Source organism: Podarcis erhardii (assembly GCF_964252035.2).
Source record: "Podarcis erhardii genome assembly, chromosome: 2".
Taxonomy (NCBI): domain Eukaryota; kingdom Metazoa; phylum Chordata; class Lepidosauria; order Squamata; family Lacertidae; genus Podarcis; species Podarcis erhardii.
The window spans coordinates 29,973,415-29,991,673 of NC_138498.1; the positions used below are offsets into that span (position 1 = coordinate 29,973,415).

The following is an 18,259-nucleotide window of genomic DNA, read 5'->3' on the forward strand; positions in this document are numbered from 1 at the left end:
CTGACTGACAGGGTAATTAAAGGGACTGGCATTTACTACAACTGGAAGGGTGTTTTGTTGCTTGGGGTTTGGGGCATGAGCCCCAGCAAGGTAAAAACGTGAAGGACCCCTGGACGGTTAAGTCCAGTCAAAGGCGACTATGAGGTGCGGCACTCATCTCGCTTTCAGCCTGACGAAGCCGGTGTTTGTCCGCAGACAGCTTTCCGGGTCATGTGGCCAGCATGACTAAATCGCTACTGGCACATGGAGAAGGCAGAGTGAATGGAAACGCTTTTTATCTTCCCATCCCAGCGGTACCTATTTATCTATTTGCACTGGTGTGCTTTTGAACTACAGTGGTATCTCTGGTTACGTACTTAATTCGTTCCGGAGGTCCGTTCTTAACCTGAAACTGTTCTTAACCTGAAGCACCACTTTAGCTAATGGGGCCTCCCGCTGCTGCCGCCGCCGCGCTATTTCTGTTCTCATCCTGAAGCAAAGTTCTTAACCTGAGGTAATATTTCTGGGTTAGCAGAGTCTGTAATCTGAAGCGTATGTAACCTGAAGCGTATATAACCCGAGGTACCACTGTACTAGGTTGGCATAAGCTGGGACATAGCAACGGGAGCTCACCCTGTCATGAGGATTCAAACCGCCGACCTTCCTGTCAGCAAGGCTTGGTGGTTTTAGATCACAGGGTCACCTCTAACCTGAACCATTAAGGCTGAAACATGCTTATTTTGTCGTAAACCTTAGGCCACAGGCAAAAACATTCCTCTTTAGCCAGGCCAAATATAATCTATGGCCTGTGAAAGTGGGGGGGGGGGGTGCGGAGTGGACTGTTATTATGATGATGGTGATTAGGCTGTCTCTCATTATGTTTTTATTATGTTTATATCACTGATGTTCTGTATTTATGTGTTTTTAATGTTGTACACTGCCCTTGGATCTTCTGATAAAGAGTGGTAAATAAATTGAATTAATAATAATAATAATAATAATAATAATAATAATAATAACAACAACAACTCAGTGATACTTACTTTTGAGCAAACATGCACAGCACCAGAGGACACAAAGATGCCACAAGTCTTGCAAGCGGCAGCTCATCTCCTCCCTCTCAGTTTGGGGGGCAGTGTACCAAACTGGCACAAACATTGTCAGAAACATGTTTTGTTTCTGAGTGGAGAGGCTCACACTCGGCCACAGCTACATTAAAATGCTGTGGTCTCTACATGGACCTCTATAAGCATCTATTGCTTCCAACCTGGAGAAAGTGATGGAGAAGAACTCCCATTAGATACAGATTTAGATACAGATATAGAGTGAGAGAACTTGAGCCCCTGTCCTGTCAGGATCAACTACATACATCCACGAGCTAGCCAACTACCAACATCGGGAGGGGAAAGAGGTAGCGCTTATCTCTAAGCAGATAGGAAAAGGGACCAATAGGAGAGAGGGGAGTTTTGTCTCGAGGCTTTCGGTGAACAGCTGGTGATTCCCACGCCTCCCACACGCCCGTGTACCCGCGCCATCTTCTGTTGGCTTCTCAGAGTGGTTTGCAAAGTACGAGAGTTTGGTTTATTTTTTGGATACTCCCTCCGCGCTAAAAATAACTCTTTTTTAAAAAAATGCCTCCTAGTTTCTTCCTCAGTTCCCCCAACCCCAACCCTATGCCAGGTTTATTCCTGCCTTCTGTGAGTTTGCAAACAGCAGCACCTCCGTGTATCTGAAGAAGTGTGCATGCACACGAAAGCTCATACCAAGAACTGACTTAGTTGGTCTTTAAGGTGCTACTGGAAGGAATTTGTTTTGTTTTGACTATGGCAGACCAACACGGCTACCTATCTGTAACAGCAGCGCCTCCGTGAGAGAACCTTTTCAGTCCTTCAGCCAAGGACTAATCGAGAAGTTCATTTGTTTAGGCTTGACGTAGAGACTGGGATTCACTGTGTTATCACCAATCTCTATCGTTGTGAGTGGCCTTTGGCTTATTGTGTATACATTTTTCAGCTTCATATAGACTCATATGGCTTATACTGTATGTACTTGTAGTTCTTGCATTTTATGGGCATTTGGCTCCACCCTTTAAAAGAGGGATGTATGTGTCCGTAAGGGCAGCTGTGGTCAGGGAACACATGCTCTGCATTCAGAAGGTCACTAAGGGCAGATAATCTTCTGGAGACAGACATAAAAGAGCAAAATTGTGGTCTGTGAAGCTTTGCAGTGGGTTACAGCAGTGCCGGATTTACGTACTGCATAAGCTAAACAAGCTATAGCTTAGGGCCCCACTCTCTTGGCCCCTCCAAAATCCCCCCCCCCAACTATTAATAAACTTCTTCTTAATTGTATTTCAGTTCAACAATTACTTTGATAAAATACATATTTTTAATGTGCAAATGGCTTTAGATACCTATTAGGTCCATAAATTACCATATAGCATATATTCAACACAAAAAACAGCAACAATTTGTTGTTGACAAAGGACAGCTGGACATATAAAGGGCCCCATTACCTTCAGTAGCTTAGGGCCTCATCAAACCTAAATCCAGCCCTGGGTTACAGTGTAGTATTCTGCACACTCAGCACATGTTTTTTAATAAATGAAGCCTCCTAGGTCCACCCAACGTTACCTGAACTCTGGAGTCTTATTTTACCAGGCATGGCTAAACCTGCAATTGCAACATGGTTGGTTGCAAATCATCCCCAGAAGGTTAAGTGAGTAGAGTTGCCCCTCAGCTGTATTATTATGTCTAACCTGTCTGCATATTTTTAAATGGTGGTAATAATAATAATAATAATAATAATAATAATAATAATAATAATTTATTTATTTATACCCCACCCATCTGACTGGATTTCCCCAGCCACTCTGGGCGGCTCCCAACAGAATATTAATAATAAGAAAGCAACAACATCAAACATTAAAAACTTCCCTAACCAGGGCTGCCCATATGAATGTTGGTTGCGCTTCTTCCTTTTCCTAGTGGCAACTTGATTTAAAGCCCAGCCCCTGACAGCTGCTTAGCCCGTAGAGTTTTGCTTATTTCTTTCCTGTCTTTGTGCCTTTAAATGAACATGGCGATATGTAGTGCCTGTGCAATATTGGGCAAATATTATCAAGTTCACAACACTCCCATTTAAATATAGACAAATGTTCTCTTATAGACACTAGGAACTTGAACTTACAAGTGGCCTCTTCATAAATATTAGACGCTTGTGCATTATAATGAAGTATTATATTTTTTAAAAAAATGTTTATAATTTGCTCCAGTTCGTGCAGTTATGCAAAGGACATATACCCTTTCTTCCGTTAGGTGGCAGAATGGATCCATCATCATAACCTTTGAAATACCAACTACTGCATCTCAGAAGCTGGAGTTTACTGCAGTGCTATTTGTAGCAAAGAATGGATCTGTGGCTCAGATGGACAAGAAATGGCATATCTGCAAACATAGATACAAAACCAACAAATTGTAAGTTTGCATAAAGGAATACAATGAAGTATATCAATAAGGAAGTCCCAGGATGGTGCATATATCTGTGAATATTTGTTGCATTGGCAGGTGTGAAACAGAAGTTAATTCATATTGATTTAAAGCTTTTTCCACCAGATATCATTAGGAGGTTGAGATAATGATTGAATTCAAGCAGTCAGCATTGGCCTCTGAAGCCATTGGATACTGAACTTATGGGGGGCTGTGCATATCCCAAAATTCTGCATTAGTGCAGGAAAAACAAACCCAAACATGGATTTTGGTATTGAGTGTGCAGAATTAAACATCCTGGGAATTGCAGTGTTTTTATAACAAGCAAGTTTCTAGTCCTTATTGGGAGTGATGAAAGGATTGTCTGTAAGTGGGCAGGAGCTGCTGAAATCTCCAGGTTAGAGCAACAGAGCCTCAGTGTCGGGTGCAGTCCCTTTTTTCCTCCTTGTGAGGCAAAATAAATAGTGCAAAGCACATCAATATACAGAAATATGCTTAGAATTCAGGATAACGTGGTAGATAATTTTGAGTTTTGGAGACAGCACAGCCCTGAAAATGCCTACTTGCCTTCCATGTTACTTTATGCACACAGGACCTAGGAAAAAGATCCTTTAAAATTATCAAGGATCCAGTATCCTGCACAAACTCCAACCCATGTGCTTTAGGAAAAGAGGTAGAGGAAGTATGTGCCTTCCTGTGGCTAGGTGAACTGAGGCTGCAGCCATATTTGCATTTATGTGAAAACTACCAGTTAGCGATGGTGATGCATGAAGATGCTTCCATTGGCAAGTGACCATGAGTGGTTTCTTATACATTTTTATTACGTAGCCCTAATTCTTCTCACTGCTGTAAATCAGTAGTACAGTGGTAGCTTGGGTTACAGACGCTTCAGGTTACGTGTTTTCGGGTTGTGCACTGCGCCGAACCCGAACGGTTTAATTCCGGGTTTCGGTGCTCACACATGCGCAGAAGCGCTATATCGCACTTTGCGCATGCGCAGAAGTGCCGAATCGCAACCCGCCCGTGCACAGACGCAGTGATGTGGGTTGTGAACGCTGCAGGTTATGAACGTGCCTTCTGCACGGATCACGTTCGCAACCCAAGGTTCAACTGTAATGCAGGTGGTAAAGACCAAAGAACAGCAACTCTTACCTTTTCCCCACCTCATCCCAGTGTCTGCTGTGGCTGCCTTTCTGTGTCGTTAAATAGTGCAAGAAGCAGCTTTGCCATAAAAATGGTGCTCAGAGGATATTATGTACACAGTATATTCTAGAGCAAGCTGAGGTGAAAGATCTCATACATATAAACAACCAATGCGGAGATTTCCAGGCTGCAAGATATGATTGCACAACTGGGAAATTAGCCTGAGATTGCAGCTGACACCGCTGTGCGGTTGTGGCTCAGCAAACCCTTTATTTCTAAAGTCACAGTTCTCTGCTCAGGGCAGGAGCTTTGCTCCAGAGTCACGGACGTGTGACTTCCATGTGCATTCTCAGCACAGTTGTTCCAAGGCTGTCAGCCCTGTTCAGTTTCTCTCTTGTCTCCAGCAATAGTGCCACCTAGTGTATCTGACAGGAAACAGTTCAAGGTGTAGGCAAACAAAATTTCAATTTGGTTTTTGGAAATGTAAAGTTTGGAAATAATGCCAGATGCTTTTAATTCATCAAGAGTTCTAACTTTCCATTATTTGTGTTTGAATGCCAATTTGCTTATTTTACGTACAGTATTGTGCTTGTGGCAGTGAAGCCTTCTGCACTGATTTTCCCCTTGGGGAAAGTTTTCAGAATGCTTGCAGTCCATCTTCCATGAGAGAAGTGAAAGTTCGCTGTTTGGCTGGGATTAAGATTTCAAACAGACCTTAGAGACAATTGTAGCTTTCTTGTGGGATAGACTTGAGGACTGGGACAAGATTCTGGGAGATAGGGAGGTTCAGGAACAGGGAAACCAGAGACAAGTTGGGTGGTGCAATGAAGTTCAGCCTAGGCAACAGTTGAGAAACAGGAATGGTAAGGGAAGACTTCATTGCAGGTTTTGTCCCAAGGGAGAGGCACGTGAAAGTTTTTCTGTCTCTGATATTAAAGAATAATAATTTTTTTATCCCGCCCTACCCAGCCAAAGCCGGGCTCAGAACGGCTAACAACAGTAAAAATAACACAGTTTACATAAAATCATAATCAATTAATTGAAATACATTCTAAAATCAATTCATTCTAAAATCAATTCAGAGTTAAATTAATGGCAACCATTGGGCTAGAGTTCTGTGAGGATTACCAAAGGAGGGGGTCAGACTGTGCCTTGGCCAAAGGCCTGGTGGAACAGCTCTGTCTTGCAGGCCCTGCGGAAAGATGTCAAGTCCCACAGGGCTCTAGTCTCTTGTAACAGAGCGTTCCACCAGATTGGGGCCACAGCTGAAAAAGCCCTGGCTCTGGTTGAGGCCAGCTAACCTCTCTGTGGCACAGGATCTCCAAGATGTTTTTATTTGAAGACCGTGGGACATACCGGGAGAGGTGGTCCTGTAGGTACGAGGGTCCTTGCACCTTGACTGAAGTAGGGGCACTGTTTGCTGCTTAGTCATGGCCAGGAAGATGTATTGGGCTACTGGTGGTGAATATACAGGGTTAAAGGAAGGGGGTGGGCAAGGAGAAAACAGGAAGAAGGCAAACTTTCACACTGAAGCTGGAAGAGGCTGTGCAGTACTGTCAAAGAAGCACATTGGCCAGGGAGACTTGGCAGGACAAGGCCTATGCAAACACTTGGTTTTAAGGATTGTATGTCTGATATAGGTTCTTCATAAGGCAATCATTAGGGCTCAGGCATAATTTGATGGAAGCTGGGGACATCACAACTATATTGGTTTTTTTGAGACTTGGCATTCTAATCTGAGACTGGGCTTTAGTTTGGTGTTCAAGTGGACTAAAGGCACACAAAAGCTGGAAGGGGAAACAAGCCAGGTTTGGTCTCTAGCTTATACTGAGCTAGAAATGTGACGCTTCACCACGGCTACCCCACGTGTTATTACCTGGGCTAATGGAAGCTGTCACTTGTTGTTGATTACTGCCTGTCTGCCTGCCAAAATGTGTATCACACGCTAAGGGGACAATTGATTCTTCAGATCATATGCAATGCCTGAGCAAATAAAAATTGAACAAACAGTCTATCACTGTCTGTAAGTTAGGATGATAAGCCTCAGAAACTCATACATGCGCATATGCTAGCTATCAGGTAGAGGTGTGAGAGAGTGTGTGTGTCTGTTTAGGAGAAGCAGAGAACGTTGAGCTTCACCTGATTTTGCTACCAACAGAACTCTCTGCTGTCTCTGCTCCTCCTTCTTGTCTGCAAAATGCTTCAGGAGATCTTTCCAATGCAAAATGCAGTTTGAATTATATTGAAGTGTTGCATCAGTTTCTCTCTGATTTTCGGATATCAGAACCAACCCAAGTATGGAATCAAGATTAACAAATCTGATAAAGCAAATGTCAGTTTTGCTTAACATTCAGTGTGAACGTGGAAGTGAGTCGCGTTAAAATATTCTTTTTGTCAGCATGCGTTTGTGCTGCTCCCACCTGTATCCACATACTGGTTCCAGTCTTCATTTCCCACTTTTATTCAGACTTCCATCCTGCATCTCTTTCCACATCTTCTATTTATTGCTCTGAACCATTTCCCTCTGCCTCTTCAGTTTCTACTCTCAGTCACCTTGACCTCTTCTGCCTCTCTTCCTTTCAGTGTGAACTTGCTGACTCTCCTACCAGTGACCACTTTCCTCAATCCTCTGCCCTCTATTCATGCTTTTTAAGGCTCCTATTTCTTTTATCGCATTGTCCTGCTTCCTTCTCCAACTCTTAAGAGACGCTGCATTAATAGAAATGCCTGATATTAATTGAATTATTGTGCTCCTGGGAAGGTTTCAATCAAAAGCTATTCTGCAGTTCACTCTTTTAATAACATTTTGTGCATATTTTCTTTGCTTTTCTTCTCGCTCGCTCTGATGCTGCCTGCTGTTTTGCTTTCCCCCCTTCTCTTCCTTGTGCTCAAGAACTCTGCAAAACCAATGACAAAAGACTGCAATTTCAGCCCAAGGCTGTATAGATAGCAGCAAACTAAACTATGGATTATGCCTTACTTGAAACGCATGCTGAAGGCGATTGCTACTAGCAGGAAATTATTAGTGCCAAAGGGGAGAAGCAATGTATATTCTTGCCCATTAGCAGGTTCAAGCAAAGTGATTGGTGAAGTTAATAAGAAGAGAAAGCACCAAACTTATTAGATTGCAGCCTCTTAAAGAAAGCATATAATTGGCCATTCCTTCAGATCTTGCCTGAAAGCCAAGAATGAATGTGAAGTGCTAACACACCTTGATTTCCCACTAAGAGAGGCATAAATGGAGCCAGAATCAAATTTGGGCAAGGACAATATCCCTTAATTTGATTTGTCCTTTTACCTTGAGAGAGGCATCCAAGAAGAGTTGACACATGAGAGCCAGAATTCAGGTCAATAAGATACTCTTTTCAGATCAGCATCAAGTCAAACACACCTTGCAGACTGCTTGCATTACAATGGCACCTGGGACACAAGGGTAGCTGCTCAGAGTCATTCTGTCGGGCTCTGGAGAGTTGGATGAGTAAAGCATATGTTTGGAACTTGAAGGACATTACTGTAATGTGGTCAGAGAGGCTGGTGTTGAAGAGAACACAAGAATGGTGTTGCATGGACTGAAGCAAAAGACAGATAACCCAAAACTAAGCATTGACTAACAGTTCATTGGCATGACGTTTGAGGGTTTGGTAATATAGTGTAAATGACTGACAAAGGATAGCTGCATGCTTCCCAGCCAGATATAATTACAAATTTGTTCTGCCTGACTAACACCACTGTATTGGCCTTTGTTTGATATAGGCCACTCAAACTGCTATGTCTTTGGGTGTGCCCCCCCTCCAAACTGGTGAAACGGTTAGAATGGCTTTGACCACTTATGTAAAATACAACTCTTGTCCAGAAGAATTTGCAATTTATGTGCAGTATGGAAACTGGCTGGAGCAGAGGCGCTGAGTTGCACCCAACATTTTTTTGGGGGGGTGGGCTGTTACGCATTTGTGACATCACACATATGCCACTGCTGCCCTTCAACCTAGACAGGCCGACTCAACTGTTACTCAGAAGTGAGTCCTTCTGACTTCAATGGGAAATACACCCAGGTAAATGTAATTATAGCCTACTGGGATGCAGGTGGTGCTGTGATCTAAACCACTGAGCTTCTTGGGCTTGCTGATCGGAGGGTCGACAGTTCGAATCCATATGACGGGGTGAGCTCCTGTTGCTGTCCCCCAGCTTCTGCCAACATAGCAGTTCGAAAGCAAACCAGTGCAAGTAGATAAATAGGTACCGCTGTGGCAGGAAGATAAAGGGTGTTTCCATGTGCTCTGGCACTTGTCACAGTCCTCCGTGCACTAGTAGCGGTTTAGTCATGCTAGCCACATGACCCAGAAAACTGTCTGTGAACAAACGCTGGTCCCCTTGGCCTGAAAAGTGAGATGAGCATAGCACCCCTTAGTTACCTTTGACTGGACTAACCATCCAGGGCTCCTTTACTGTACTTTTACCTTTTAATTATAGCCTCAATTTTGCTTTAACTCATAAAGATGGTGGCAACCAACTTAGCTAACACATGTAAGAGAAGTAGCTGCAATATTTTATTCTGTAAATTTTATAAGTGATGCAAAGAGGAGCAGGCAGCAAAGGAAATTGACCTTCTAGCTCTTAACAATGATAATATACCTGCCATAGAATTCTAGCCCATGCTGAACTGTTTTTCTAACTGAAGCCACTCAAACACTTTGGAGCCTACTGTAATTACAGCAGTGGGCATGTTCTTGGTTGGGCAAACCAGGAACACAAAAACCCTGATACAAATGAGAAACAAAATTATTCCGAAATATATCCACCTTTGTGCATAGTAACAGAGGAGAAGGAGTATCTTATGGGTGCAGAGTTTGTAAAATATGGTTCAACACAGGGAGTCTAAATCCTATTATTCACATTAGCCAAGGAGCAATCTTGTTTCTACTTTTCATTTACTTTTCCTATTAAGGCAAGGGTTGTCAGACTTGGACATCTCTCACAGCACTTTCTTACGGCTATAACTTGTTTCTTTCACAGTACTTACAAGGCTGTCATGGTTGAAAGTATGTGCTTTAATTTCTTCCAGTATTGATTCATTCTATGAGCAGAGTAAGGGATTTTCAGTAAATTGCTTAATAACAATGAAGTGCAAAATGCTGAACTCTTTCTTCCATGTCTGTTTTTCATAGCCCCTGTTTCCTTGCAGAAAACATTCATGCCCCAGGAAATTTAAGAAAAATTGTGTTCCTTTAAAAACACCACCACAAAAACTGCTTTCTTTGTTTTAAAAATGCAGCATAACTGATTGAAACCAAATAGTGTGTTGTTTCTATCTAGAGTTATTATGGATTCTGGCACATTATAAGAATGTGTCATTCATCTTCAAGAGCAGTGCTCAACAATACCCAATCTCAGGTACTCACTTGGTAGAAAATATAGGAAGGGTGTTGAATTATTCTTCCCGGAGAAAACAGTTCATAATAATCGCATTCTGGGTTCCTCCTGACTTTGAATGCTACCTAATTGAGAAAATGAAGTGAATTAATTAATACATGCAGGGACCCAGATGAGCTCCTTAGTCAGAGAAATTGACTGAGGAAATTTTAATCAATTTTTGACTGTCTGTGAAAAATACAAATTAAAAGAATGCCAAGGTGATTTCACTGGGACAGCCGCTAATCTGAGCAAAAGATTTGTACAAACTGGTAATCTGGGAGTTTTATGCAGCTAGTTTCCTCAACACTCCTGACCCCTAAGTACTTGGTTGGCACTATCAGTTGGGCCTGAAGACCATAAGCAAGACAGGGGAAGGGACCTAATAATTAGCAAAGGACCCACCCCCTCAGCCCTCTGTTTCGTTCCTTAATCACTGCATGCAGTGGCTGATAACACACCACGCCAAAGGTGGGAATTCCTTCAGCATGCAAATCTGTTCTTTTGGCTCCCAAGACTCTTACAGATCTTGCGGAATGTTAAACTATCGCAATTAATATGGAGAGAGGAAACTAAAGCTGATTCTACTCAGCCCTGATCCTCATAGTTTAAGTTCAATCATCCGGTTCCATGGGAGCTTGAGGCTCACAGGGGAAGCAGGTGATGTCCTGAGAAGGTCAGTTCAAAGTAAAGGGCAGAACCTAGGACTGGGTCTTACTGGCTAGAGCATTCTCCTTCTGGACAATGGCAATGTTCTGAAATCCCCATGTCCCCATCAGATCTACTGCATGTTGTGCCAGGAAATTCTAATGTATCATTATGTCCTCCCTCAAGGTGATAGGCTATTGGCAGAAGGGATGTGAAACCACCACTGCAGTATGGGAGCTTTGCTGCCTTAAGAGTCCCAAAGTGCTTTATGCTTACTGTTTCCAAGGTAGACTTCAGACTCTCCTATAGCACACCAGTTTGTGCCACTGCACAGTTTGGGGACTTATTGTTTCCATTTGCTCTCCTTTCTGTCATAGGCTTCCCATGTTAAGATTTGGTGAGTTACTCAAATATTTCTTTTAGTAAAGACCCAAGATGACAGTTGTTTGGAAGAGCAGACGTGTTCTCTTCCTCACCTTAGGAACAAAACCTTTAGGAAGAATTCCTTAGATGGGAAATCATGCTTCTGTGATCTCTCAGTATCAAATGAACCAAGGATCCCTGGTGCTCTCTATGTGCACCTCATTCGTAAGCACATAACATATATAGTGGTATTTACAGCAGCATAGTTGCTGTTTGATCAGACATCTTAAAGAATGAATTTGTAGCTGATTGTCTGCAACTTTGGTCACATGTCACTGTTTAATATTAGAGAGTGAGAGTGTGGTTTTCCTTAGCACACGAATGGGGGGAAAGTTCAGTGGATGTGGTCACAGTCCTTATGTGCCCTCATGTTCCTTCAGCCAGTAAATGTCAGTTTAAAGGATTTAATGCCTAGTGTTGCAGAATTATCCTTTTTTTAAGGGGGGTATAGTAGATTAGAAGGGGACGCGGGTGGCGCTGTGGGTTAAACCACAGAGCCTAGGGCTTGCCGATCAGAAGGTTGTCGGTTCGAATCCCCACGATGGGGTGAGCTCCCGTTGCTCTGTCCCAGCTCCTGCCAACCTAGCAGTTCAAAAGCACGTCAGAGTGCAAATAGATAAGTAGGTACCACTGTGGTGGGAAGGTAAACGGCGTTTCCATGCACTGCTCTGGTTTGCCAGAAGTGGCTTAGTCATGCTAAGGAAGTCATGACCCGGAAGCTGTACGCTGGCTCCCTCGGCCAATAAAGCGAGATGAACGCCGCAACCCCAGAATCGGCCACGACTAGACCTAATGGTCAGGGGTCCCTTTACCTTTACCTTAGCAGATTAGAAGAGGAACCACATGGTTGCCTCAACAATGGTGAACATGCTTATAATAATAATAATAATTATTATTGTGGAGTTTTGTTTAATTGCTGTCAGGAACAGTACAGTACTTATAGTTGGGCACCATTGTCTCAATCTGCCCTCTCTCTCTTCTTAACGGAGTTCCCAAACTGACAGTTTGTACTGGACAGAGGGAAGTGGCACGAAACAGATGACCGCCCCCCCCCAAAAAAATCTTGCACGACCACCACAACTCGTCCACACAGAATCTGGGCGGCCAATGCTTATATATACACATGCCACACAAACATGGAAGGTCCAGCCCATCTTGAACTTTCTCAAATTTTTGTTGTTTTTTGCAGTAGACAAAAAAGTGTTGGGTTTTTTTTAAAAAACACCATTATTCCAAAATATTAGCTGAATAAAGACAATGTTGTGTGTCAGCATACAATTATAGCACTATAAATTGTAAGTGCAGAAATGCCCTTCATTTGCCAGCTTCACACACACACACACACACACACAGACGGACTTCCACCCACATTGCCTAGCTCATCATTGCAGCGCTGCCACCCAATTCTTTTATATCTGGTATAGAAAGGGAGATGAAAGCTATTCACTTTGAATGCCTTGGCCTGAATAGGATTCAGATAGCAGTTGCCTTTCAGACTGGGTAAACAAGCAAGGCTTTTTATAGCAATTAGGCCAAGGTGGGGGGGGGGGAACATAGCCGCATACCCATACACCAAAAGCCTGATTCTTATTATTAACACAATATATCCTGGGAATAACTTAAAAGACACAGGGTGACATTTAAGGCTTTCATTTAGGATACTGGTTAGCCATGTCGCAGGGTTAAATATTTGGGTTTGGAATCAGGGCAGCGTCATCAATTTGCAGATGGCGACACTCATATGCTTGCAAACAATCAATAAGGGAAGGAGGAGTATTTCATTTGGTGTACATTTTTACTACTTCTTTTATTATTCGCATGATATATACAGGCAATGAAAAATTTATATAAGGTATATATTACAATATATTATGATATATTAAAGAGAGAGAGAGATAATAACAGTACAATAATTAAATAGCATAGAAATGTATGTCTAAAATTAATACTCAAGACATACATGTAGTTATAGTTTGAAATATTCTTACAATAAACAGTTAAAAGTTTGTTTTCACCTTTTTTGTAAGATATGTATCTTTTCTTTTTAAAATACTCCTATAATCTCAATCTCTCTCTCTCTCTCTCCGTGTGTGTGTGTGTGTGTCAACCCTCCCTAATTATAAGAGTGCTGCTTGCTTATTAATTAAAGATTAACCACTTAGCCAGCTGATTTGGTCTGCAGTTTAAAGCAAACTGACCTCAGACACATCTTTTGGACTGATACGTGGATCAGAATGTAATTATCCTTCACACTTCAGATTTTGTAATACTGTTCTTGGTTCAAAGAATGCACTAAACTGCATAGTAGGAATATATATATATATATATATATATAGGCTGAGGTAATGTTTAGAAAATTATCCATTGAAATTAAATACCGGCACTTAAAATTCATGTACTGAGATAAAATATGCAAGCATATATAAATACAAATTTGCATATAAACTTATTTTAAAATGTCCATCCCTACAACCAGTCAAGAAGTAGTAATCACAGCATCTATTTAGTGCTTTGGAGCTGTGGTCAGTTGGATGAAGGTGAACAGGTTGCAACTGAATCCAGAGAAGTCAGATGTAATAACACCTTCACTCGGCTGGGGATCCATGTGCTCTAAGGAGGGCTAAGGTTGCCACAGATTAGTAGTGTCTCCCCTTCCCTAATGAGATCAGGTTTGCAGTCTAAGAGAGCTACTGGACTCTGCATTGTGTGTGAAAATCCCTCAAGGCAGGGACACCAGCAGTGCATTATTACCAGTGGCGTTCTCATCCCTTCCTAGAGCAAAGGGGCCTAGCAATCTTTATTATCTGTGTAAACTAAGCTAAAGTATTGACAAGGCAGGACAAAGGGGACCTGTGGTTAGGGAGTAGAAACAACAACTTGGCTTGCACTACCCGACAGGGTTTAGAGATCTTGGGCTCCTGACCTCTGCAGAGGCTGGGGACATGTTATAAGGAGATTTCAACTGGTGGCGCTCAGTGTGACACAATGGTTGGCTAGGCTGCTAGAGTGACCGTGGAGAAAGACTAGGAATGAATTCAGCTGAACATTGGTTAGAGCTCATTTTAGACCTGTTTTTGCAACAGCGAAGAAATCACACTTGGCCATCACCATTGCCCTGCTGTGTTGGCTTGGCCAGAGGAGTTATTCCAAGTAGTGAAGGAATTCTTACAGGAGGAACCCTTGGCAGCTTACTTGAACTATTATGCACAGCACATTGCAAGTACACACTAGCTCTGTCTTGCTCCACATTGAGAACAGGATCTATGTTGGTGAGAGGTGGCTGCTTTTCTGTTTTGTTGGATAGCTTTCAGCGTGCACAGCCTCAAAACGTGGGCAGCTTGCTCAAAGGACTGAGGCCAACTACTTTCTTGTTTGATCCATGTCCATATTGCCCGATTAAGCTGCCAGAGGAAGACAGGCCAGATGGGTGGTTGAGGTTGTAAATCCATCTCCAGAGGAGAACAGTAATCCTGTGGCAATAAAGGAAGCAGTTGTGCTGCATTTAGTTTACATGCCCTCATTTGATTCTACCATGCAGGGTAATTCCTGGCTACTCTCTAATTTGTTTAGTTTGAGGAAGGCGGTAGAGTGGTAACTACTCAACTCCCAAGCTTTGTTGAAGAAAAGTGATTGTTTAGATTCTTTCCCATCTGGATTCCAACCTAGTTTTGGACTGAAATTACTTTGGTTGCCCTTTGAAGATGACCTTCACCAGGAGCTAGCTGGGGGAGTGTAACATTTTGGTGCTGGTGAACCTTTTAGCAGCTTTCAATACCATTAACTCTGATATCCTTCTGGGACTTCTGGCTGACATGGGACTGCGAGGAACTCTGTTGCAATGACTCTAGTCCTATAAGGCTGGACATACCAAGAACAGTGGTGCTTGGCTCCATGACTATGGGGTTCCTCAAGGTCCCATCCTTTTCCCCATGTTATTTAACATCCATGTGAATCTTTCATCTGCACCTATTTGAAAACAAAAATATATTGCACCTATGAATACTAGGCATATGTTCTTGCAGAGGAATGTAACTCTTCTGAAAGGATATCTACACACATATCAAGATATCAAAAATTATAACTTTGGCAGTCTTTGGTAGTATGGGCCATTACTTTAGCCAGGGGATGGGAAACCTATGGCCCTCCCAGATGTTGTTGAAACTCCAAACTCCCAGCAGTACCAGATAGCAGGGCTCATGGTCAGCATCTGCAGGGCCAAATGTTTCCCCTACCCTGCTCTAGGCCAATGCATATAGATACCAAGGGCTGCTGCAACAGCCAACAAAATAATTTTAATAGGCTGGAAATTAACTCTATTCCCTTGATTTACTCATAGCTGAACCAGATGGCAGCCTTAACCACAAGAGAAAGAAACAGGGAGAGGGAGAGAGAGAGAGAGAATTGTTTATTGGAAGCATAATAAAGAAAGTACTTAAACTGAAATATAGACTTAGTTCTTAGAGTGCTTTGGAGAAGAACTGGAAGTAGAATGTGTGACCTTTAAAAAAGGGTACATCCTAGTCTTGGTCTAGCATACCTGAAAAGGTGGGCCTATGCGTCCTTTGATATGGGGTGGACTACTCCAAATTCTCTTATGCAAAGGTAGTGAAGTAAGCCTTACTTTTCAGAGCGCACTATCTGTAGGGATCTGTCCTTCCCTTTAGAATGAATCACAAAGCTTTTCTGCTTTTAAAAGTGCTCAGAGACTGATTATCTTATAGCAAGCCTCATGCCTCCCCTCTCATTGACACACACACACACAGATACCCACTCCCCACCCCCCATAGCAGTTACTTCATTTTTAATGGTCATTTGCCATCAAGAAAATCCTTGGTCTACTTGAATAGTGAACAGATGTTCCATGTAGATGCCAGAGAACCAAGAAGCATCACTGTTGCCACCTTCCCAAAGATATGTGAAGTGCCAGAATTTAAATTTCTGAAAGCTATTCAAAGGAAAAGTTTTCAACACTTCCTCCTGCTCCTGAGATACTTTGCAACTTTGCAATTTAGTTTTGAATGTAAACAGGTGATTCAATTTCACAGTTCCTGACAGAATGTTTGTTTTCAACAAAACTTACTTTCTGGGCCAGCAAGAATTTGGAATGGTCCCAGTGGCTTGCATTTACCTCTCCTAGAAATACACATTTTCTCCTCTGAAATGCAAATTTTCTCACTTTAAAAGAACACTTCTGTCTCCTACATTCTATGGAAAAAATAAATAAAGATAGGAAAAAGTCTTGTATCCAGAGAAATAAACATGAACAGAATTATTAATCACCTCCTCTTAGGAGCTCTTCATTTCTTGTCAGAAGTAAACATACAATTGTCCTATTGCAAAGAGCCCCCCACCCCCACCCCAGACTTGACTCCCTCCCTCCCCCAGGACAGATCAGTCTATTAAGTTTCGCCAAAGAACATGATTATATTATTTCTATAACTTAAAAAACGAACGACTAGTAGTAAATATACCACACTAACCACTGGGGAAGTGTGACTAGTTTCACACCAAAATTCCCACTGGAGCTGCTAGATTTCAAGTCAGGTTATATTTAGCAACATACCATTGTTATGTGACATTCTGTCAAGTGATCAAAGCTCTGTCAAATAATTACTGTGCAGAAGATAAAAGATGCTGGAGAAAATGTTATTTTTGTGATAGCATTTTGCCCGCAGTCTTGCTTCAATTTAAGCACCTCTGCTCTTCAAACCACAGGCACAAAGAGGTAGCCAGTTCCACCAATTAAAGGCAAAAACTCATTCCACACAAGCCAAACCTGGCAGCATGCACTGTGCACCCAGTTGTGTTAAAAAAGACACTGAGTAGACATACATGTTAAAACATTTTAGTCTGCTTTTCCACCAAAGGCTTTCAAGTCAACATAAAAGACAAAAGTAATTTAAAAAATGCAACAATATTGATCAATATACACAAAAAGAACTTAACATAAATCTGCAGCAACATAGCACCAGAATAGCAAACTAAAGAGAAAATAAAAACGACTCCAATCCAAAGGACTGATTAAACAAAGCAGATTTAACTGAATATCTGAACACCTGTAAAGTGGGGGACCCTGGGACAGCTAGGCACCACTACCAAAAAGATCCTGCTCCACTACATCGACAAGTGGAGGTGGGACACAGAGCTGGACCTTTGCTGAAGATCTCAACTGATGGGCAGGTTCATGTGGCAGAAGCCTGACATTTAAATATCCTGATCCTAAACTATTCAGAGCTTTGAAGATAATGATCAGCCTTTTGCAGGGCTCCTGGTTCATTTCCTAACACAATTCAAATTAATGGAGTTGATTGAACCATTGAACCATGCCATGAACTTCTGAGAGCAATCTGGTTGCAGGGTTATTTATATACCAGCTACATTTTCTAGACACTTTCAGAAGACCACATTACAAGAAATAAGCAAACCTAGTTCTTTGGAAAGTATGAGAGTTGTAACTCAGTAGGGACTCGGGATCCATAACAGCACCTCTTCCAACTACGATTTGCATCATTCCCCCCCCCCCCCGGGTATTGTGCTGTTGGAGGATGAGACATCAAGTGTATAGAAGGCAGGGTATAAATGATAAATAAATAAAGAGCCAGTGTAGTGTAATGGTTAGAGTATTGGACTGTGACCAGGGAAAGCAGGGTTCAAATCCCTTAAGCTAGGTAGGACAACCAAACCCCCCTGTCCAGTACAGCCCCCCCCATGCCCCCCTCCGATACTCCTTAGTATGGAAGGGGGAGAAGTTCAATTCAGTTCAACTCGGTTCACATTTAAAAGTGAACTTCCCTGATTTGCAGTTTCCAAAATGATATGCAAACCAAAACACAGTCTTCCTTTGGAAATCTCACTTTTCTGAATGTTGAAGTACAGTTCTCCAATCCAGTATTCTGTACAAAAAGTGCATCTTCTAGTGTAAAGTGTGCATGTTAATGCATATAACAGTAAAAAATAACATACAAAAATGCAATCTGTTGAGGGAAATTGCCTTGCAATGGCAACACGGCATATAAGAATATGTATATTAATAAAAATTTGAACTAAAATACTGTGCTGATGAATTTTTCATGAGGACTTAAAAACACACACCAAACAAACTGGTGTAGGAGTGTAGAGAACGGAACTAAATAGTGGAATAAATAAGAAAGGGAAAGAAGCTGAAATTG

At 42.1% G+C, this 18,259-nt stretch overlaps 1 long non-coding RNA gene across 2 annotated transcripts; it reads right to left on the reverse strand.

Moving 5' to 3' along the window:
* Positions 1-5,571: 5,571 nt before the first annotated feature.
* LOC309335549 lies at positions 5,572-16,388 on the reverse strand. Of its 2 annotated transcripts, XR_014153567.1 has the most exons (4): positions 16,171-16,388; positions 14,959-15,056; positions 10,010-10,105; positions 5,572-8,986 (listed from the first exon to the last, which is right to left on the reverse strand). It is a non-coding gene; the product is annotated as an uncharacterized lncRNA (long non-coding RNA). The 2 variants fall into 2 exon arrangements; XR_014153568.1 differs by lacking the exon at positions 16,171-16,388 and having other exon boundaries at positions 14,959-15,418.
* Positions 16,389-18,259: the final 1,871 nt, after the last annotated feature.